The sequence below is a fragment of the Monodon monoceros genome, unplaced genomic scaffold (genome assembly GCF_005190385.1).
Source record: "Monodon monoceros isolate NGI ecotype Baffin Bay Population unplaced genomic scaffold, NGI_Narwhal_1 Super_Scaffold_3, whole genome shotgun sequence".
In the NCBI taxonomy this organism is placed as follows: domain Eukaryota; kingdom Metazoa; phylum Chordata; class Mammalia; order Artiodactyla; family Monodontidae; genus Monodon; species Monodon monoceros.
In genome coordinates, this window is record NW_021703780.1 from 51,449,769 (window position 1) to 51,473,002 (window position 23,234).

The window sequence follows — 23,234 nt, forward strand, 5'->3', positions numbered from 1 at the left end:
CCCCCTTTTAAATTGAAGGATAGTTGATTTACAATATTATATTAGTTTCAGGTGTATAGCATAGTGATTCAGTATTTTAGGTTATATTCCATTAAAAGTTATTGCAAAATAAAGGCTATAATTCTCTCTACTGTACAGTATATCCTTGTCGCTTATCCATTTTATACATAGTACTTTGTACCTCTTAATCCCATGCCCCTATCTTGCCCCTACCCACTTCCCTCTCCCCACAGGTAACCACTAGTTTGTGTTCTTTTTTTTTGCCTCACTGCTGTGGGAGGGATCTTAGTTGCCCCACCAGGGATCAAACTTGTGCCCCCTGCAGTGGAAGCATGAAGTCTCTAACCATTGGACTGGCCAGGGAAGTCCCTAGTTTGTGTTCTATGTCTGTAAGTCTGTTTCTGTTTTGCTATTCATTTGTTTTATATTTTAGATTCCACGAATAACGGATGTCTTTGACTTATTTCACTAAGCATAGTATTCTCTAGGTCCATCTACATTGCTGCAAGTGCCAAAATTTCCTTTTTTGTGTCAGAGTAGTGTTCCATTGTATATTTATTCCACATCTTTATCCATTCATCTGTTCACAGATACTTAGGTTGCTTCCATATCTTGGGTATTGTAAATAGTGCTGCTGTGAACATAAGTGTGGACATATCTTTTTGAATTAGCATTTTCATTTTTTCCAAATATCTACCCAGGAGTGGAATTGCTGGGTCATTTCATAGTTCTGTTTTTTAGGGATCCCCTCCTTTTTTATCCTTCTTAGTGGGGGTGGTTACTGATACGTAGAAGGAATAAATATCAGTCTGGAGCCAGAGCCACTTTAGTTACTTTAACAGGTCATTTAATGTAAAGAATTGTTAGTGTTATTTGAGTTAACTGAGAAGCTGCAGTGCAAGGAGAGAGCAGAGCACTTGGGTACCTGGGAAGTAGCAGCTGTGGGAAGCGGCTACCACCCAAGGGCTGGGAGATCGGAAGAGAAAAGGTTGGAGTTGTTAAGACATAGGAGGGTACCTGTGGGTCTGGCCAGGGACCCATGACGCTGGAGTAAGAAGTCTGTTGAGGGTACCACCCAGGAAGCAGGACAGCAGAGAGCGAAGCCTTTCTCCCCCTCACATCCCCTATTGTCTGAGTCACAGGGATTCAGCGGGCAAAGCAGAGATGTGGTTTACTCAGGAGGGTGGGTTCGAGCTGAGAGACAATAAGAATTCAGTAAGCAGCACAGCTGGGAAGATGGAATCGCACTTGGGCCACTCCTCCGGCAGCACCACTTGGTGCTTGATTCCATTTGAAAATTTCATGAAAATACGGGGGGAGACCTCAGGCTAAGGAGGACCAGAACGTGTCCAAAGTTAGCAGTGCCGTTCCTGTCAGTGTGTTTCCAGTCTTCGACTAACCCAGCTTGCTGTTGACTTGCCAGCAGGCTGCACCAGCCACGGATAGCCCACGCCCTGCTTCCAGCTCTCTGAGTCATGTATGTGCTTACCAAGAGAGGCTGCTGCTTTTTTGTTCCCAGACCTATGTATGTTCTTCGTACTTGTTTGTGTAATTACACAGTTTAAATAAAAATGAAACAAGTGCAGAGAATTTCTAGGTAAGCAGACCTGAATTTCTATGAAATCGGATTTGGTGTAAAGCAGGAGGCCCTGGGGAAAGAGCAGTGAGCAAAATAGCCCCGAATCCCTTTCTTTGTGGAGCTTACACAACCAGTTTGGGATTGGGGGATTCTCCTTGCCTTCCCCAAAGGCTGGTGCACCGGGGCATCCGTGGGTACCTCCCTGGTGTGAGCTAGACCCGTGCAGCCCATTATGGGTATAATCTTGAGTGAGGGGAGGAGCCTCGGCCCTGCAGGAAGGAGCTCCGTTCCCTGCTTCCCCTTCCTCTCCTCGGCCTTTGGGACGACCTGCCCCCACCCCACCCCCCTGGCTTTGTCCTGCAGTTCAGGGAGCAGTTTGTGCTGCAGAACCTTAGGCCGAGAGGGAAGGCCTCACTTCTTACCAAGTCTGGTGATTTCCTATTTTGATTTTTTGGTATTCGTTTTTGTGTATTGAGGTAGGTACGCACATTGTAAGATTCACCACCATGCTCAGTACAGAGCATCCCATCACCTCAAATGCTCCGACCCCCAGCCTCAGGTAGCCCTCTACCTGTTCTCCAGCCCTATGGTTTTGTCTTCTCCAGAAGGTCATGAATCTGACAGTGTTGAGTCGGGCTTTTTCCACTTGCCAAGCTGCATTCGCTGGAATCAGTGGTGCCTCCCTATTTGTTGCTGAGTAGTTTTCCACTGTATAAATGTACCACAGTTTATACATTCGCCAGTTGGAGGGCACTCGTGTTTCCTGTTTTTGGCGATGGTGACTGTTTATGTTAATGCCTGGAATATGAGCAGTGCTGTGTTGAGTGTTGGTGGTCACTGTCTTCTGCTGGAGCCTCCATTTTGATCAGGAACATTTGTCAGCAAAAGGGTGTGGCTTTGTGCCTCCTGTTTCCTCATCACTCTATAGGATGGTAACATGTGCATTCGTCTGCCTAGGGCTGTCTTTTTTTGAGAATCAAATGAGGTATTTTCTGATGAAAAATTGCAATGTGTGCTATATATAAATATAAGTGAACAACAAGAACCTACTGTATAGCACTCAATATTTTGTAATAACCTATAAGGGAAAAGAATCTGAAAAGGAGTATATATACATATATAACTGAATCCTTGTGCTGTATACCTGAAACTAACATGATACTGTAAATCAACTCCACTTCAATAAAAGAATTTCTAAAGTAATAAATATAAGTGAAGACAGAAATTCAAAGGGAAGGAATTGCTTTGGGGACAGTGCTGCAGGGGGCAGTGGAAGCACCTGCCAGCCACCCACCAGTCTTGCCCTTTATTTTTAATAAGTTCTCAGAAAAATTTCCTTTTTTTTTCTTTTATAAATTTATTTATTTACATTTATTTTTGGCTGCGTTAGGTCTTCGTTGCTGTGCGTGAGCCTTCTCTAGTTGCGGTGAGGGGGGGCTAGTCTTCGTTGCGGTGCGCAGGCTTCTCATTGCGGCAGCCTCCCCTGTTGCTGAGCATGGGCTCTAGGTGCACAGGCTTCAGTAGTTGTGGTGTGCAGGCTCCGCAGTTGTGGCGCACGGGCTTAGTTGCTCCGCAGCATGTGGGATCCTTGCAGACCAGGGCTCGAAACCATGTCCCCTGCACTGACAGGTGGATTCTTAACCAACCACTGTGCCACCAGGAAAGCCCCCCTTTAGTTTTTATTTCCCTTTTTGTTGTTGTTGTTAGCTTTATCAGAGCTTTCAGAGATTTAGAGGAATATGCGAAGAGGAAAATTTATTTTACCAATTTAACCAGGTTTTTAAAAAGCCACATGGGTGCAAATAAAAAAAGCATAGCTCTCATCAGCAATGGACCAACCCAAATATCTGGAGCTTTGAGGGAATTTTGGAAAGAATCGCCTCCAGGGAGTGTAAATGAAGTTAGGTTTGTGTCTCCACTTTAAACTGAAGGTTAGTTGGGGAAAAGGGGGTTTTGTGTTTGAGTTTATATTTATGGTGATGAGTGGAAACCAAGTTATGAAGGCATAGCAAAAATCCTCTCTTAGCAAGAGATAGCGGTTAATTTGTGGACAACATTTGGGGTTCACAACATCTATTAATTTTGTAATCTTATTCATCCTTAAGTATATTGTGCAGTAAAAAGACAGACGTACCTTGAGATCCAAGAACTGAGGTATAGTTGTTAATTGTATTGAAATGTTAGTAACTAACATACAGAAACATGCAAAGAAAGGCACTGAATATATCTGGGCGTCTCAGGCTGAAAATGCTTCTATGTGTGCAGCTAGTTTTGAAGTTGGAAAGCAAACATTTCCCTTGCTCATACAAGGACGGATGGTGTTTCACATTTGCTGTTTTCAGCATTCCTATCAGTGGTCCTTTTTTTTTTTTCCTGTATTGGTTGTATCGTGTTTACTGCAGAACCAAGCACAGAATTTGTCTGAAGTTAATGTTCATCAGTGCCTATTTGTTCTAGCCCCACAGAATTTATTTTCAAGGTTTTTTCCATTTCTTTGCTTGTTGGGGTGCAAAACCAATTCTCTTCTTCTCCACCAAAAACAAAACAAAACAACAACAACAGAAAAAAAATGCATGAAAAGCAATAGATAAATAAATGGGAATAAAATCTAAAAGCATGTAAGATCAGATGATGAAGATGAGGAGGGGGTATTGGGCCTTAGTTTGGGAGAAAGGATTGAGTTTCAGGCTCTGTTGAGTCCTCGATGTTGGCTTGTATAACATGATGGAGGGGGTGTTGCTGTTGCATGGGGGGGAGCCAGAGTATCCAAGGCATAACATTCTATGGTTTCAGCAGATGAGGGGGTGTTGCATGGGGGGAGCCCAGAGTATCCAGAGCATAACATTCTGTGGTTTCAGCAGATTAAGAAAAAAAAAACTAAAAAACTAACTGGGGGAGGTATCCCTGTCCTGTCTGCCTGGCTCTTCTTATTTCAGCTCCTCGACTTTCAGTTGGCACTTGTAAAATGTTGTCACTCACTGTGGGAGGGTCTCACCCCTTCTTGGTGCTAAATGCGGATAGGTTTGCCACAGTGAACACAAAAGAGGAACACGGATGAATGAGTGCTTAATACAAACCATAGAACATTTGCAAACACTTGACAGGGGCTATAAAGGGGGAAGAGGTAGCAATTTTGTTTTAAATTTGTGTTCTTTTAACAACATTGAGAAGTTTTTTTTTCCTTAACTGACTTTTGTTTTTTCCTTAACTGACTTGTTTAGACTTCACAGCACTTGTCATTTTGGGTGGTAATTTTTCTGAATATGTATGTCTCTGTGACTTTATTTATTTGACCTTTCCTTCCTTCCTTCACCATCTTCAGTTTGTAGTTGCTGGATGAATGGAAAATTGAGATTTTTCTCAGGGCTACCTGTATTCCCTCCCAGGAAGTAACTTGGACCACTTAACTCTAATCCTTACTTAATTATGCAAGTAATAAATATCTTTGTAAAAAAATTTTTAAAGTGTACCCCCAGTCCTACTTCTTCCCAAAGTGTGTGATCTGAGTGTGTTTTCTTCCAAACCTTAACAGCCATTCACACGCACACAGAGTATAGACATACAGTCTTTAAAAACATGTAGTACTTTTTCCTGTCCTTACTTTGCTAGTCATTACTGCTCCAAACTTGGCATTCAAGGTGTGAAATTAATTTAGCTGTTCCCTTATGTGGGATTTTCTCTACATCGGCCATTGCCATCAATTTGTGTACTTGTTGCTTCCGGAGGGAAGATCCCCCTGGCTCCCCCTTCTCCCCCAGCCGGGGACTTGCTAAGATGCTGGAGAGGCACATTTGAATTGTTAATTTGCCTCCTCGCCAGCCACATTTCCTCCTACCCCACCCGGCCTTGTTGCCATCAATCTAATGGGAGAAAAATGGCTCGTCCTGTTGGCTTACTTTGCATTTCTGCGATGACTGTGGGGTGGGCGTCTTTTTGTTTATTGACCATTTGGGTTTCCTCCTCAAATTGCCTTGGTTCCCGGGCCTCTCCCTCCTGGTTTTTTTTTTTTTTTTTTTGTGGTACACGGGCCCCTCACTGCTGTGGCCTCTCCCGTTGCGGAGCACAGGCTCCAGACGCGCAGGCTCAGCGGCCATGGCTCACGGGCCCAGCCGCTCTGCGGCATGTGGGATCCTCCCGGACAGGGGCACGAACCCGTGTCTCCTGCATCGGCAGGCAGACTCTCAACCACTGCGCCACCAGGGAAGCCCCCTCCTGGGTTTTTAAAAAATCAATTTGTAGGCATTTTATCCAAAATATTGAGTACTGGCTCTTTGTTGCAGTGGATTTCTCAGAGTCCTGGGCTTGCCTCAGTTTAGTTTAACTTGTTATACATTTTAAATTTTACTGCCACTTATGATCGTCTTCTACTGTCTCTACATATTGTATCTTTAATCCTACCTTAGAATACATTCTTAGTGTATCATAGGAGGTGGGGTCTAATTTTATCTAGAACAAATGATGAGCCTGGTGTCCTGACTGTTAGTGAATGGTCTCATTTCCCCTTTTTCTCTGAACCCGTACAATTCTGGGAAACAGTTAAGAATACAGCTGTTAACTGGGGGGGAAGAGAAGCGTGTGTTAAGGCCTGTACTCAGTGAATGCCGACTGGGTTGCAGTTTAATGTATGTATATTGAGTGTTCATGCTTTGTGGTCATATACCGGTGATCTCTGAAAAATCTCTTTGATGTTTGGTGGCTACTAAGGAAATAGATAACAGATAAGTGGCAATGCTTGATTTGGTGTAGGCCTGTTACACATCAGTCAGTGTTTAAGCATGTGTTGCTCTGTTGCCTACTGTGTACCAGTTACTGGGCAGGGCCCTACAGACCTGCCGTTTCTCCGCTTGGTTTTTATCTTCATTGGGCTTTTTAACTGGAAGAGAAGTAAGTAGTCATTTTAACACAGGCAAGTGCTAAGTAGCTAAAAATACACAACTTGCTGATTCCACTCCCCAGATGTAACTACTGGTAAGAGGTTGGAGTGTATCATTGGTCTCATTTCCTATGCTTCTGCAACATTACCTTTATGACTGTATTTATCATTTAATAATCTTTTTTTTTTTTAACATTTAAAAAATATTTATTTATTTATTTGGCTGCACCGGGTCTTAGTTGTGGCACGTGGGGTCTTCATTGCTGTGTAAGGGATCTTCGTTGCGGCATGCGGGATCTAGTTCCCTGACCAGGGATTGAACCCAGGTCCCCTGCATTGGGAGCTCGGAGTCTTAGCCACTGGACCACCAGGGAAGTCCCTATTATTTAATCTTTAATTGTGCACACACTGATGTTAATGAACTTGTTGGGAAAATATTTGTATACTGCATCTGTAGTTCTACATCTTGCTTTGTTTTTTTAAATCTAATAGCCTAGCACATCCTTGCATGGCAATATACAGTTTGTTCATTCATTATCATCTTTATTGCGGTGTAGTGTAGGCACAATCAAATGCACTCATTTTTATGCATGCATTTTGATGGTGACTTCTGACAAAGTTATACATCTATACTACCACCATCATAATCAAGACACCCTAGAAAGTTCCCTTGCTGTAGTACCTTTCAGTGCTAATCTCTGGAGAATTTGGTCTGCTGCTCTGGTCATGGGTGTTCGGGAGGATTTATGGAAACTAGAGTGAGACATGGGCCTTTGGTTGTGAATGAGTCTCTGATGACGGAAAGTTGCCATGTCTGATGTCCTGGTTTATTGCTGAGGTGGAGGTAGCTGTAAAACGCCCTAAAATCTTTACCTTTGAGGCATTTTGGCCTCTGCAAAGGCCCAGATTTCACCAGCCCCCCCCCGCCATTCTTTTCCTGTTTTAAACATGTGCTGTTTCAGGGCCACAATGCAAATGGTCAGGGAACATTGTTTTCCAGCAAGCACTTGCCTGCTGGGAGGCAAATTCCTCAAGGATTGCTCGGAAAATGTGGAAGTGAATTCCGTTCAATCAACACACTTCTCATTGAACACCGGCCATGTGCCTGCTCTCTCCGGGTGTTTGAGGACACAAAGGACCAGAACAGAGGTTGCCTTCTGGGGACCCTTACATCACTATACAGGGAAATAGAGTGCCCGGGAATTTGGGGGTATTCTGGTGAATGATGTACATGTAAAGTACTAAATTGTTTTTGATTAGGTATTACATGCTTATGTGTAAAAAAAAAAAAAATTTCCAGGGCTCAGGAAAGGGTAACTCGGTAGAGGAGTGAAGTCCTACGAGCAGAGTGCCAGCGTCCTGGGTGTCCTTCAGAATGTTCTTATCCTTGAGTCTAGGCTTGTGGTCCTGAGCATTTCTGAGAATCATAGCTTCCCAGGCCTGCCAACTCAACTGGAGGTGACAGGTTGGTGGCTTCCATTCCCAAAGAGCCTTCCTTTTCAGAAAATTCTGGTTTTGAGCTTCTTAGAAACTTTTGAGTTGTTACCAGAGGATGCTTCACTTAGGGGTTAGGGGTGGGGGCAGTTCCTTGCCCTGAACCAGCTGTTTTAAGTGTCATTCAGAACCACCTTCCCCTGGTTTTAGGCTGTATCCTGTGTGCAGAACTGTTGAGTCCTTTGATCATTGAGTGCTGCTGTGGGGGGAGGGGTCCTCGACTGCCCGACTCTGTCAGGATCCAGAGTTGGTTTCTGCCCTCTTCCTCCTCTTTCCTGGTGTTTGGCGTCTGCCCCCAGTGAGAACTGGGCTGCTGAAGGAAGTAGTAGGTTGCCGAGCTGGGACGGAGTAAGGATTGGATACTGCGAGAACCGGCTACAAGGCGTGAAAATGATTTTTTTTTTTTTTTTTTGCAGCGAGAGTGAAGTGAAGGTGGGGAGGGGACTCAGTTGGAGGGCAAGGACCGGTCGTGGTCTCCAGGAAGAAAGGCCTGGGAGCCTTTGAGGGCATCTGAAAAACTGGAAAGCACTTTGCTGAGGACCCCTGGTGATTAGAACTTTATCTGCAAAGCAAATGTTCAACCAATGTTTACGGAGTTAATTCAGACAGGCTCCAGGGAGCTGTTGGGCCCCCTTTAAAACCTGTGGTTGGGGATGGTGAAAGGGGACTTCCACGGGAGCGGTGTCACCCTTGGAAAAACCTCTGCCCTCAAAGCAAAAGAGAACCTCGCAGTCGTCAGTCTGTCCTCAGACTTCATTACTGAGGCCCTGGAGTGCCCAAGTCTCTCATCTCCCCTCAAGCTGTTTGAAGATCCTGTCCACTGGGGTCCCCAGAGGTGGGTGCCCCCCGTACATGGGTCAGAGACAAGGCTGATTCCCCCAGTTCTCACCCGCACCTGCTCCCCTCCTTCCGAAGGTCCTTTGTGCTGGGGATCTGCGATTAGAATCTGCCTGGGAGATCATCTGTGGTGACGCGGGAGCTGTAGTTTAAAAAACAAGCCCGCGAATCCCACCCTCTCTGAAGGTCAGTGAAATGTTCGCATTGGTTACTTTAAGTAAAAGCCAGCCGGTAGCAAGAATACAAAGAAGACCCTCAAGGTAAAGTTAATGATTAAATTTGGAACTTTTGGCCTGTTACCTTTAGATTTTTTTCTCTCTTGAACTTTACTCCATCGCGGATAGAGACTTAGCCCCCAGATTGCATTTCGTGTTTGTAGGGCTGAATTTTAATATCCGTGCTGGAGGCTTTCCTTGGGCCTTCTCATTCCTCTTGGAGGGAATGGGCTTCTTCCTAGCGCCTCTTGCTGGGGGCACTCTTTTCTGCCCAGTTTTCTTTGGATACTACCCCACCCCCATGCTTGGGGCAGCAGGAATTCCTCCCCAGGCCCTTTGTTCCTCCTGAAGGGCGGGAATGCTGCCTCCTGGAATGTTGATGCTTTGGCTGAGTGGCCAGCACCATTGAAGCCTCTGTCTCTGCTCTTGGGCGGGGGTGGGGGGTGTGTGGGGGTGGGGGTGTGAGGTTTGCATCTCCCAGCTTAGTCACCCCGGGGCTGGATTAAGTGCCCCAGCTTTAGTCCTAACCACAGTCACACTAAAGACCCCTCCCCTCATTAAAAAATAAAATAAAACAAACAAAAAAACCTTGTCACAAAGCCAATGAGGAGTAATCTCAAAAGTTCTGTCAAGAGATTTGCCTCACTCCACTGGAAACGCCCCCCCCCATAACTCAGCAGGAAGCCTCCTGACCAGGATTGCCAGCTCTAGCTCCCTCCTAGACCCACCCCCCCAGGATGCCTAGTTCATAAACAGTAAGCAATTTTTTAGTACAAGTATGTCTCATACAATATTTGGGACACACTTATACAAAAAATTGTCTGTTAGAATTTAAAATTTAACTGGGCTGTAGTGCTGTAGTTTATATGGCAGTTCTCCTGCCACTCCTTAAAGCTATTGGAGGGGCTGAAATCCCCAACCTGAAAGGCTCCCCCCACCCCTTGCAGGATCCACCCCTCCCGCACTCTGCATTTGGGTCCTACAGACCCTTTTGTTGCAGAGTTCCTCATAGTTTTTCACAGGACAGAATACCTAGAACAGGACCCCTCTGACCTCCTCACCCCCGCCCCAATCACTGCAGGTTCTGGCAAAGGAAGGGGGTCCTGGAGATGGAAAGTTAGCTTGGAAACCAAATGCCAGCTCAGAGGTGGGAAAAAGCTTAGCTCTTTCCTGCACTCCTGGTCCATTGCTGCCAAACACTCTGGGGTCAGTGACCGCCCCCCTAGGCCGTCATGGGGGTGGGGTAGATTGCACTCCTGTTTGAAGGGTTAGGGCAGTAGTTTGGGAAGAGTAGTTTTTGAGATTTCTAGAAGAGGATTTTTGGGGAAGCTCTCCTGTACCTGCTTTTCTCTAGCAAGAAAAAGAAAGACTGTCCCTGGAGGATTTCAGCAGGGATTTCTGTAACTCGGGGGAAGGGAAGCCCAGAGAGCAGGTTACACGAGTGTGTTTCCAGCTGTGTATTTGTTTCACGTACAGACCTTAAAGTGTTTCCCGGAGGAGGGGATTTACAGGCTCGCTCCTGTGTCTGAATCTGCTGCCAGGAGAACTGTTGGCCCTCTCAAGCGGATGGTTTGACAATGACATAGTTGTGGCGTATTGCCCGTTTTGCTCTGACTGCCAGGAAGCTCAGAGCCAAACTCCTGGTTTCAGTCCAGGACGGCTCATTGACATGCTTCTCCTTTGCTGACTCAAGCTTGGTTCTGCATGTTGTTGGCTTTCTTTGTAAGCTGCTCTTCTTAGATTTGGGTAAGAGCTGCTGAAATAAGTTTCAATAAAAATTGAGTGAAAGATGAGGGGGTTGTAAACTGCCCAGGATAGGGACAGTTTTCAACCCAATAAATCTGGCTGATGTGTATGTAAAAGAATTAAGCCATTGTACCAGCATAGTACTTGTCAAATAAACACGTAATCCTCGTGTACGCCCTGTCCTTCCCTGGACAGTGTCCAGACCCGTGCCAGGGGCGGTGAGGAGACTTGCTAGAACGTGCCCCACTGAACTGCAGGGGCAACAGGACCCCAGAAGCCCTCATCTGTAAAAATCAAAGCAACTTGAGAGACCCCAGGGTTAGTCGTGTCCCCTGGTAGAGGCCGTGGCCCGGGTATGGGATCTTTTGACCCACGTCCCCTGTTTCTCCTGCCCTGGGAACCCTTCTATTCTGCAATTTGGTAGAGCTTGGAACCCCTTCTTGAGGGGTGGGAGGAAGTGGTTAATCCCCACTTCCTCCCCTGGGAGTTTTATGGGCCTCTGGGAGCCTGCCTTACTCTGGGCTTAATGCTCATAAATGACCCGCTCCCAGGGCAAGGGCCAGGCTCCTGTGCATCTTTGCCCGGGCTTTAGGCAGTTAGGTGCTTAATTGATGGTGATGCCCTTGGTTTTCTGTAATTGGGAGGTGGAGTGGAGAACCTTTTAGGATTACTGGGGTGGTGGCTTGAGCCCTTCCCAGCGGGGCCTGGGCTGGAAAGTTTGTGACCGAGCAAGGGCCCCCTGGGTGCTGGAGCTAGGTGTGACCACCCGGGACAGCAGGGAAATCCTGGTGGGCGGGACAGGGTGGGGCGGGGAGAGATGGGAAGGGCTGAGTGATTATTGCACTTCAGAGGATCCTTCCCCACCTAGTTCCCTCCCTTATTTTCATTCTTCCCCATTTTAAGATAAAGCAGTAAACTCCTCAGTAAGCTTCATTTTTGATGAAGAAGGCATTTGAGGTTGCCCAGCTCTTGGGACAGGCTTTACAGAGTGGCCCTTAAGTAAGGGATGCTGGGTCTTGTCAAATGGAGTGATGGCTGGTGGGGTGCACATTGGATCTTGATTAGGGAGAGAGCTCTGGGTAGGCAGGCATCACCTCTCCTACTAGCAGGCCCCCCCCTTTCCCCCTACGAACTAATCCCCTGCCTCCCTAATCCCCTGCCTCCCATTCTGCAGGGTTTTAATTAACTGTGTTTAAACTTCCCCGGGAAGCAGGCTGCCGCCTGCATGTTTATTCTGTTACCTGCTGGATTTTCTGTTCCAGCCTAGCCAAGGACAAGTAACATTCAGGGAAGGAGTCCTTTTTCCCAAGGACGGTTAGAACCTACCTGAAAACTGTCTTGCTCCCTCTTGGGAAGGTGCAGAGCCAAACCAGAAAGCAACCAGGGTGTGGGCTCTGCCCACAGTAACACAGAACACCAGCCCTCCTTTGTGGAGGAGCTCCTGGATTTAATGTTATGCAAACAACATCAGATAATGTACTTTTTCTGTTAAGGTGCCTGGAGGTGAAATAAAGTGTCCTAAACTATTGGAGCAGAAGAATTAAAATATTTTATGCAAAGAGCATTTTTAGTGAGTGCCTACTATGAGCTCGCTTATATTTTTCATTTCATTCTTGTTTAAATCAGCCTTTTCCAGTTTAACAACGACTGGAGTTGATTAACCCCAGGGCTCCCTACCTACCCCACAGAGATTCTGATTCTTTAAAACTGGGGTGGAGTTCCAATTTGCATTTTTAGCTAGCACCTTGGGGTTCTAATGCAGGTGGCCCCTTTGAGAGAGAGGTTTTAAGTGGTGCCCTAGGAGGAGATTTAAGGTCACAGCAGAGCCCCAGGCACACTTTTGTTTTTTGCATTAGCATTTTAACCCCAATTGTCAATACACCTGTTTATCAAAGGATGCCCTGATTTCAGCAGCCCTTGATGAAAATGATGCTTTAACATACTATTTGGTGTTTCACTTCAAGCTATAACATTATTGTCCCCTCCTCTGAGCCACTTTTGAAAAGAGGGTCAAGGGGTCCATTACTTCATATCCCCCAAGTTCTCCAGTCTTACTGACATCAGGATGAAAATCCAATTTCAGCAGGTTAACGAAGTGCTTTGGCCTGTGTTGGAGTGAAATGCCCCACAGTTGCTGCCCGCGGAACTGCGGATCTGCTACGGACAAAAGCAGCTGGAACTAGGTTAGCCCCTCTGGGACGGGGCGCCAGGGCCAGAGTCCCGGTGTCCGCGCAGCTGTCCAGGGCGAGGCTGCGTCTGTTGCCAGGTCTTCAGCTGCTGCTCCTGCTGCCAGTTGGCACCTCCTCTGTCTAAATAGAGCCACATGGGAGCCACCTGGAGGCCTTCCAGGTACCTGTCTGACAGGCACGGGGCCCGCGGGGCCTGGCAGGCACTTAGGCTGCGAGGAGGCCGCAGGAGCATCTCAGGGCGGCTTGTCAGGGAGAGTAAGGGCCATCACACCATGCTCAGTCGGGGAGACCATGTAGCAGCCCTGAGGAAGCCCTGGCCTCCCCCCTCCCCGCCCCCCTTGGAGGGGGTGCTGCACATTCAGCTTTGATTTTGGGTTAAGACATAATCATTCTTTTAGAGCTGCACTGCTCTTCCTTGGGAAATTGATCTGTTAATATTATACTGTATCCCAATTTTTAAAAATTCCATGTTTCGTTGAAAGACTTAAGTCAGTAAGTAAAGCTCTTTCTCTTTTTTCCCTCCTCTGTCTAGTTGTTTCATCCAGACTCTTTACAGTGGCGAAGGCCACCTTGAATTCATCCACTGCCGCCCACCCCCAGGAGAGGAGTCTTAGACGAGTGCAGGGAGGAATGTGCCAAACAGGACACATCTTCCCCAAGTGTCCCTTTCATTTGAAGATTGTATTAAAGCAGCCACCGCTATGCCATGGAGGGAGTACAGTGATTTTTAAGACAAGGCTGAAACAGTGAGCTTGTGGATGTGTCCCCCAGACCTGCCCCCAGGGCTGCCATTTACTGCCCACGGTGAATTCCACTGCTTGGGTGGAGACTCGGAGATAGTGGCCCCATACCCTGCTCCTGATACAGAACTAGACCTACAAAGACCTTGCGAAAAACCTAGGATTCCCTAGGGGCACAGAGGATGGAAGAATGCAGCTGCTGGCTGCTCTGCTCACAGCTAGTTTTCCGTCCCCATGTCCTTCATCTGGCTGAGCAGCTCCTGCTACTACTCCAGGGGTGGCTTCCTCCCTCCCTTCCTCCCTCCCTCCCTCCCTCCTTCCTTCATTTCATCATTCCTTTCTTTTTAAGTCTTGCCTACAAAGCAGTTAGCTCTTTTATAAACCGATATTTGTGCCTTTGGCACACTCTAGCAGTGTTGTAGGCAGTTGTTTAGGGTTATACATACAGACCTTAAAGCAGTGGGCACTAGGTAACTTGAGCTTTACATGCCATCACAAACCAGTTGTGCATATTGTGGATTAATAATATTAACATGCCTAGCCCCGTGAGGGAATAAAAATAAAGCCCCTTGGTGTCTTTCATGCAATTTCTGGGTCACGTTGCGTACCAGCCATCTGACCTGGGCCAAGCGTCAGTTTCCACCATCTGTAAAATGGAGATGGGGCTATGGCTCATGAGTTGTGCTTTTTAAACCTGTTGAGGCAGGGCAGCATCCAGCCCAGAGCCTGACTTACTATGTCCATCGAGTTGGCAAGTATCCACCGAGTATCTGTGCTCCGTTAAATGCAGCCCCTTCCTCATGTGGCAGAGGAATGTTTTAACAACCAGACAGATCTGACTTAGGGTCTGCCCCTTCCCCACAGCCTCCTGAGTCTCAGCTCAGGTGGCTCTCCATATGGGGCTCTGGTCTTTTCTTTTTCGTTGTGCTAGGACACATTGTGAAAGGAATGTGTTTGGGTGTCCTTTATGCGAAAGTGGCAAAGCGCCACCTACAACTGTGTGACCTTGTGCAGGGTCGTTCCTCTCTCCTTTTGCCCCGGTTTCCTTATTTGTTGAGTAGGGATCAGGGTAGGTGCATTCCTATATGCACAATCTGAAATGTTTGAGTTTTGACAGTTGTGCACCTCGGGGTAGGGTGCATTTCTCTCTGCCCTCTTGGTCTTACGGGGCGAGGAATCCTGCCAAGGGAGTTCCACAGGTCTGGCCCATCTGCTGTTACGTTTCTGCAGAAGTCAGCTGGTTTCCTCACTGCTATCCTGGTACTACCCCTCTGCCCCGGCGGGGGGGGGGGGCATGGGGCCCTGAGTCATCGGGGCATCGGATTGTTGGAAATGTCTCTCTGAAGACACACGGAGATGGTTTTTGCTGATGCTTTGCCCCCTCTTCATCATTTCATATTCCTAAGGATTGTTTCTTTTCATGCTCCTTCTGGGAAATGAGGCTCAGAAATACACTACACTGCATCCGTGAACAGGAGTATGAGGTTACTTTCCCTTTGCCGGGCATTTAAACAATGCTGTGTGTTCTTCATTTTTACCCTTTGGCCACCAGTCCTGGCAGCTGGCTGAAGCCTGGGCCAGTAGCCAGGCTGCGGTGGAGCCAGTGGAGGAGCAGCTGGGACCCAAGGTGGCAGGAAGACCCAGGAAGCCAAGCAAAGCCTCCTGTGGCTGCAGCTCGCATTGGTGGATGGGTTGCTGTTCCTTCCCTGACCCTGGCCGACCTACCTCCGGCCCCTGCCACCCGGGACCCACACCCCCCAACGCCCCCCACCTCCACCTCAGCCAGCGGGCTCCCTGCAGCCTCTGTGTCTGGGGTTGGGGGAGGGTTAAGACACTTTTAAAAATTTCAAGGATTCTCTTGTTTTAGGAAATGGGATCCTGGGGATCCTGGCCCTGGGAGGTCAGGGGACCTTAAGCAGAGAGCTGGGGGGATGGGCACAGTGACTGCAATTTAAAGTTAAAAGCTGTGCTTTGGGAAATGGGCCTCAGTTTGGACGGATAAGGTCAGAAGGGAGCAAGCAGATCTTTTCTTGTGGGGCTGAGGGAAGGTAGAGCTGAGTCCTCTGGTTGGCTTTGGACTATAAACCTGGCATTGGGATCCCCTACTAGGACGGATTTGTAAACATCCTGGCTAGAGAAAGGAGCCTGGATCGCGGGCCCTGGAGGACCGAATTCTGATCCTTAGTCCTATATTAGCCACGCTTGTTTACCTGGATAAACAAGCCTCCTTCCACTCCGCTTCTTTTGTCTCATGGAAGGGGCAGAGTTGAGCGCATTAACTGGATTCTTTACCTTTTTCTATAAATTTATTTATATTTTTGGCTGCATTGGGGTCTTCGTTGCTGCGCACGGGCTTTCTCTAGTTGCAGCGAGCGGGGGCTACTCTTCATTGCTGTGTGCAGGCTTCTCATTGCGGTGGCTTCTCGTGTTGCGGAGCATGGGCTCTAGTAGTTGTGGCACGAGGGCTCAGTAGTTGTGGCTCGCAGGCTCAGTAGTTGTGGTGCACGGGCTTAGTTGCTCCGCTGCATATATGATCTTCCCAGATCAGGGCTCGAGTCCGAGCCCCCTGTGTTGGCAGGCCGATTCTTAATTAGCCACTGCGCCACCAGGGGAATCCTACCTTTTTCTTTTTAATAGTCGGGGACTTCTGAGAATCTGACACCCGTGCACCCTCACAATTGTGGACACAAATTGAGGGCTCCTCCCCTGTAATGTGTAAGATTTTGTGGCTCAGGGACTTCCCTGGTGGTCCAGTGGTTAAGACTCTGTGCTGTCAATGCAGGGGGTGAGGGTTCGATCCCTAGTCGGGGAACTAAGATCCCACATGCCACGCGGCCAGAAACAAAACAAAACAAACCAAAAAAAAAAAAAAAAAAAAGATTTTGTGGCTCAAAGCATTCTTGGGGGATGTCTTGAGTGCCTTTCAATCGAGATAGTCATCTGTTACCATGAAATTTTAAAAGTGGAACAGAACCCCACCCAGCCTGGACAGTGTCAGGATTGAGCCCCTGAGGCCCTTGGTGAGGAAGCCTTCCAGTCTCTGGGTTCTTTGGGGGATGAGGTAGGTAAAGGGAGCAGAAGGGTGTTGAGGCCAGACTGAGCTTGTTTACAGTGCCAGCCCTGTGGCCAATCTGGGGTTTGTTTGAACAGGAGAATGTGGTGATTAGAGCGGGAAAATGTGCATCATTAATTAGAAATATGAATTTTTGCATGTGATGCTCTAAAAGCAAAAAAGCATTAGGGAGGGTGAAAAAAGCTAAGAGGAAAATTGTCTCCCAGAGGATTTTTGTAAGGCATTTCCCTCCCCACTCCTTGTGTTTGACCTATTTATGTATTTTCAGAGTGTTGATGTCATAGCATTTCAAAGGGATATTGTATGTCTGGACTGCTAACTTCTTTTAAGTAGGCCTGAAATATCCCCGTCTCCATTAATGACAGCATGGTTCTCTCCAGTAATGGAAATTGTCATAGAGTGTCTAGTCATCCAGATGACTGGGGTTATTCTCCCCCGATTCTGGACCCCCTTTGGCAACAGCTGGAATGTAATCAGCCAATAAAAATAACCCGAAGGAAAACTGGCTTGTGTCGACTAATGTTCTTTGGATTCTAGAAACTATTTTAGGATGAACTGCTGAGTCTGGGTTGGGGAGGAAACCTTGCTCACCAGAGGTTTTTTTTTTTTTTTTTTTTTTTAATCTTTTGACCTATTTATTAGTGAGGCTTTTGTAGGGGAGCCATTCCCTGCCCCATCCGCCTGTTTCTCTTGTGGGATTAATCATTTCCTTTTGACCTTGTGCTCTGCCCCTAACATGTTGCATTGATCAAATCCCGAAATCTCAAGTCATTTCTCCACCCCCACCAGCAACCCCATTCACATTAGAAAACCTGAGGGGGAGAGAGGGGGAGGGGTTTGAGTAGGAAAAGTTACTTGTCAAAATACACAAGATGAGAAAAACATTATTAGTTTTTTAAAACAACCTTCTCCACCTTCCTGTTGTTTTAGGACTTTCATGAACAGGCCATTAAAAAAGCTCCCTTTCCCGAAATGTGACTGGAAACGTCCCTAATTCAACTACTGCATTTTAAAACCTGTTTGACAGTGTTTCTTCAGGGGAATTGGGAAAAGTGTGTTCTCTTTTTGATAGGCGTTGGTTTTAATTCCATCCCCACCCCCGCTCCTACTTTAAAAAAAATTCCCAAATCCTGAAATTTAAATTTCAGCCTACAGTGAGCAAAGAAAGTGAATTCAGTTGATAGGTGAACGCAGTCGGTACTAAGTTGAATGCAAACAATTAGCAGAAGAGCTGAGTCCATAAATAAGCGTGTGCAGAGTTGACTTTGTAGGCCTTCCTCCTCCTCAACTGAATTCACTCGGCCAGCAGAGAGTTTGAATTCTCTTAGTCGCTGTTACCTACACCTTTTCTTCTGACTAGTAATGATGTTAGAGCTGGCAGCTTTGAGAGGGATGGGGCGATTCGGGTTTAAAGTAATTACCTCCTGTGGGACAATCCTAGAAATTCCCTTTTTAGGGCTTAACGATTTCAGGGTGGCAAGTACTGAAGTTGCAAAAGAGAAAGAAAGGAAACCTCGTTTCACCATCCAGGCATAAACAACTGTCTCTTGGGGGGGAGGTGGGGAAGGAATTTTCTGTCAACTTCCCTCTTGCAGGGCGGGAGGGAGATTGTGACGCGGAGGGAGTCGCTAGGAACAAAGGCTCCGTATTGGACCAGCCGCCATCTTGGACCCAGCTATTTTACGATTGGCCGTAAGCCTTGGACCAAATTGATCACAGATCCCCTTGGGGGGCGGGTAGCCTTTTGGATTGTGGGGCCTGAGTGAAATTAGGGGCAGTGTTGTGGCCTGAACTGGAGCCCTGGGGCACATCCTGGAGAAGGACGTTGAGCCGTGCTCCTTCCCTCGGACCACAGGGCTGTGAGGGCTGGGAGATAGATAAATAGGTTCTTCCAGCTCTGCCGCCTGTTCACTAGGTTACGCCTGGCGGGGGGGGGGGGGCGTTGTGTAGAAATTTGATGAGTGGTTGGGATAAACCCTCTGTAGAGGGTAAGGGACTCCATTACCCAGAGGCGAGCGGTTAGGAGCAGAGGCCAAAGCAAGACAAAAACCTCTGCCCAGAGAGGTTTCATCCTGAGTTCATTTTAGGGTGCCTGGGGAATATGCTCTTAAAGTAAGACGTGTTCAACTTGAGTTTATTCTTGACCCATAGGCAGTGTGGAGCCATCGAGGGTTTTGTTGAGTTGGGGATTCATGGAAAAAAAAAAAATTGAGTCGGAGGATTGATGTTAGCAGTGGTCGTTGGCACGCAGGTTGCCTGTGCCACAGTATTACTAAACCCTAGATGGGTGGTGGGAGATTACAGAGGTGAGTTTTCCAAGGCTGTGGGGGAGGGAGTGTTGTCGCCGTTAATAGAGGCGGCAAACCCCTGTGGTTTCTACATTGACTCTGGAGCCGGGCTCTGCCACTTTCTACTTGTGTCCTTGGGCAAGTCACTATCTATGCCTCAGTTTTCTTCATCTGTAAAATGGATACTAATAATACTCGTTAACCAATAAGGCTGTGATGAGGATTAAACAAGTTTATGTGTGTACAGCATCTGGTCTAGGGACTGACCCCAGTAAACACTTCGAGACGTGTTTGCCATTATTAAATTCCTTCTGGCTCTGACGGTGCTTGGGTAAATGAACCTCAGGGGAGAGCCCTATGCTTCATTCGAGCCCCCTAATAGATGCCCTATGTGGAAACAAAAAAATATAGTAAACTAAGTAGCTGGTCATCCTAACCCATAGTTAGCAGTTTGGTTTATATCAGTCTTTTTCTGCCATGCCGTGTGGCTTGTGGGATCTTAGTTCCCTGACCAGGGATTGAACCCGGGCCCACGGCGGTGACAGTACCTGAGTCTTCACCACTGGACCACTAGGGAATTCCCTGGTTTATATCATTCTTGATTTCATGGCTTAAAAGAAAGTGGGCACCCCTCCATTCCCCTGTGAAGATCATACTGTGCATACTATTTGTATTCTGTTTTTCACTTCACATTGTATCATGTTAATATCTGATATTAGTTATTTATTTAGTGTAAACAGTAATTAAACATGTAGCTTATCTCAGCAAATATTTTAGCAATGTGAGGGAATAGCAAAACGTATTTACAATTTCATTAGGTTCTAAATAACTACATTGGGACTTCCCTGGTGGCGCAGTGGTTAAGCGTCCGCCTGCCAATGCAGGGGACACAGGTTCAAGCCCTGGTCCGGGAAGATCCCACATGCCGCTGAGCAACTAAGCCTGTGTGCCACAGCTAGTGACCCTGCATGCCACAGGCTACGGAAGCCTGCGTGCCTAGAGCCAGTGCTCTGCAACAAGAGAAGCCACCGCAATGAGAAGCCTGTGCACTGCATCGAAGAGTAGCCCCCGCTCACTGCAACTAGAGAAAGCCCATGTGCGACAACGAAGATCCAACGCAGCCAAAAATAAATAAATTAATTAAAAATAAATAACTACATCAACACACTGCAGTTGGGCGTGGGGTGTAAATACTACACAATAGCATCCTACGGCATCTAAGCACATTCAGGTACTCCTGAATTCTTGAACCTATTTTCTACCTTTGCTCGAATAGTAGCACACTACTCCTTATTTTCTCCTCAGTAGTGTATTTTGGAGTTCATTCCATGGATCATATTCTTTTTCATGGTTGCCCGGTAATCAATCTATTTAACAGTTGTTTAACTAGTCTCCTATTGGTGGACATTTAGCTTGCTTCCAATCACAAACATGGTGCTATAAATCATCTTTTTTTCAAGGAAGTACCGAATTCCTAGCTGGATGGCTTGAATATAAAGTTTGTAAAGGTTCTTATTGCTGGAGGAGTGATAAGTATGCCCTCTCTTTTTCCTGAGAAGAAATGGAGATTAAGGCTTTTCCCGAGATCAATTAGATTTCCTAATTGAGAAATAGGATTATAGCTCTAGACCGACAGGAGTGTCAGATCTGGAGTTTGGTTTTGTCAGAAGTGTGTGGGAGACAGTGGCTTAGGGATGACCCCTGGAAAAACATCATTTTGGAAGCTTACTGGGGATTTACACTCTCCTTTCCCCCACTTTAATGGTTTTCTACCACGTTCTGGGTAGTTATTTCTGGAGAACGACCTGTTCATAGACCTGGTCTCAGACGTGGAAAGATGCTAATGGGTGGGCTTCGTAGGCTGTTGTGGCTCTGAGAGGTTGTGACCAGCTCTTGGGGTTTTAAGAATCTGCATTTCCCTCAGGCTCTCCCTCTGTGGCTGCTGCCTGATCAGGGTCTGCGGTGGAACCCACGAATTGAATTTTGATGGAATTAGCTGTGGGCAGAGCTGGGAAAGAACCTTGGACTATCTTATTCTATCCCTAGGCCTTACTCAAGAAGGGAAAAAGGCGTTATTTTCAGTGAAAAACTGTTCTGTCTTTTCTCATGGATAAGATTGAAATGGTGTTTTGATTATTGATTGTTTCTCATGACTCCGCAGTGTGCCTTTTGGCCTTGTTATTGAAGGTGGAAAGTCAGCTGGTCTGAAAGGTCTGCGGGGGCTGGCTCCCCTGGCTGGTGGTCCACTAGGGCTGGCAGCCTGGGGTGCCGGGTTCTCCCTGTAGCCTGGGTTTCTCAGGGCACGGCTGCTGGGCTCTGAGAGGGAGTGCTCCAACCAAGCACATCAAGGCTTATAGCGTGACCCACCACGCCTTTGACTGGGCAAGGGAAGTTGCAAGACCAGCCCCAATTCAAGCAGAGGGGAAGTAGATTTTATATTTTGATGAGAGGTATAGCAAAATATGTGCAACCATCTGCAGTTGCACATGAGTGGCTTTTCCTGGAAAAGTTCATAAATTCACCCAGATACTACCTGCTAGTGATGGGAGCTGGATTTCCCTATCATAACCTAGATTTCTGTTCACATTTTAGACCTGCACACCTTGGAACAAATCTCCCACCGTCTCCTTCCCCTTCCACTTTCCTTGTTTTTTGCTTTGTTTTTGTTTTGAAGTGGGGTGTTTTTCATCAGCAGTTAGTGAGATGGCTAAACAAGGTCAAACAGGTGGCCAGAACATCTCAGTTTATCTGGGGACCTGCTGCAGAAGTGCTGGCTGTCACCCCTTTTCTGTGTGTTCTGGTGGATATAATGCCAACCCCTCACCTAAGTAGAGTTACTCAATTGTTTACTGAGCATCCATGTGCCAGACATGTAGGGACTGGGAAGGAAGTGTTGAACAAGACAGAATTCGCAGCGTTTGCAGTGCCTAAATTCCAGTGAGGAGACAGACCATGAACCAGTGAATAGATACTTTCAGGTAGTGAAAAGTGCTACAAAGAAAATTCAGCAGGGGAAGCCAGTGGTCAGGGGAAGTGTCTTCCTGAGGAAGTGATACTGAGACTTGAATGAACTGGGGAAGGGAACCTTATATGGATGGGCGGCGGGGTGGTGGTGGTGGGCACAGTTCTCAGGCAGAGGGAACAGCAGGTGGAGTCCAGGATAGGTGGCGTCCAGGAAGACCCATCCAAACAGTGGCACAATGGGAGCCACTGGAGGGCTTCAAGGAGGGGGTGCTGTCTCTGACTTTAAAAGGTGCTCTCCCCATGGAGAAGAGACTGTAGGGCAGCGACGGTGGAATCTCGGGCAGAGTGAGAAGGTGTCTTGTGTTTCCCTGCCAGAGTCTTCCTTGTCTGGACCTTTTATCCCACCCATTCCTGTTTGCACTTTTAGCCTAAACTCGGGCTTCCCTTCCTCCAGGAAATGTGCTGAGATTTACATCGAAGCCCCAGCGTTAGCTTTCTTCCCTCAGCCCTGAACTTGTTGGCCTTACTCATCATCCCTCCTGGTGGACTGTCACCTCTTAGAGGGGAAGGGCCTGGTGCCCGGAGCGGGTGCAGTAAGGAAATGTGCGTGCCTCGGGGATTCATGTTGAACATATGACATCTGTTGGGAGGGCCTGAAAAAGGCTGATCTGACTGATGAGAGTAGAGGGGCAGGCAGGGTGGCTGCATAGGAAGTTGGAGACATGTGCAAGTCAGAGGTGGTCTTCCAGTATGCCTTTTCCAAGCGTATTTATGGAATCTCTCAACATTCCATTCAGTGGGCAAAGAAAGTCACAGCTCTGGTGAACAACGGCCCCAAAGGCCATTGGAGTGGCTTTACAGCCCTTATCAGTCCTGCCTTGCAAACATATCCAGCCCTGCAAACAGGTTCCTGGAGTTGATTTAACTTTACTGGCCACTTACCAAGCTGGAGCCCTCACAGGCAGGCCGCCACCCTGCTCTTTGCTGCTGGAACTGCCAGTCAGCATTTGCATTTCACGCACTTCTCTTATGAATTCTTCACCACCGCCCACGAGATGGAGTGTATTCTCCCCATTTTATGGGTGGAAACAGCTCAGTGAGCCCACTTAACCAAAAGAGCTGGAGAAAGGAAGGACCACATCAATATCTGAACCCAGGTTTTTTGACTTAACAAAGAAGGCGACCCCAGGCTGTGCCCTGGCCTCCTTCCATGTCGTGTCGTCCCTCGCGGGGACG

At 47.2% G+C, this 23,234-nt stretch overlaps 1 protein-coding gene across 1 annotated transcript in view; it reads left to right on the forward strand.

The window, feature by feature from the left end:
- TRIM71 (tripartite motif containing 71) overlaps positions 1–23,234 on the forward strand; it is a 59,666-nt gene that overhangs the window by 11,759 nt on the left and 24,673 nt on the right. The gene's annotated exons all lie outside the window — the stretch shown is intronic.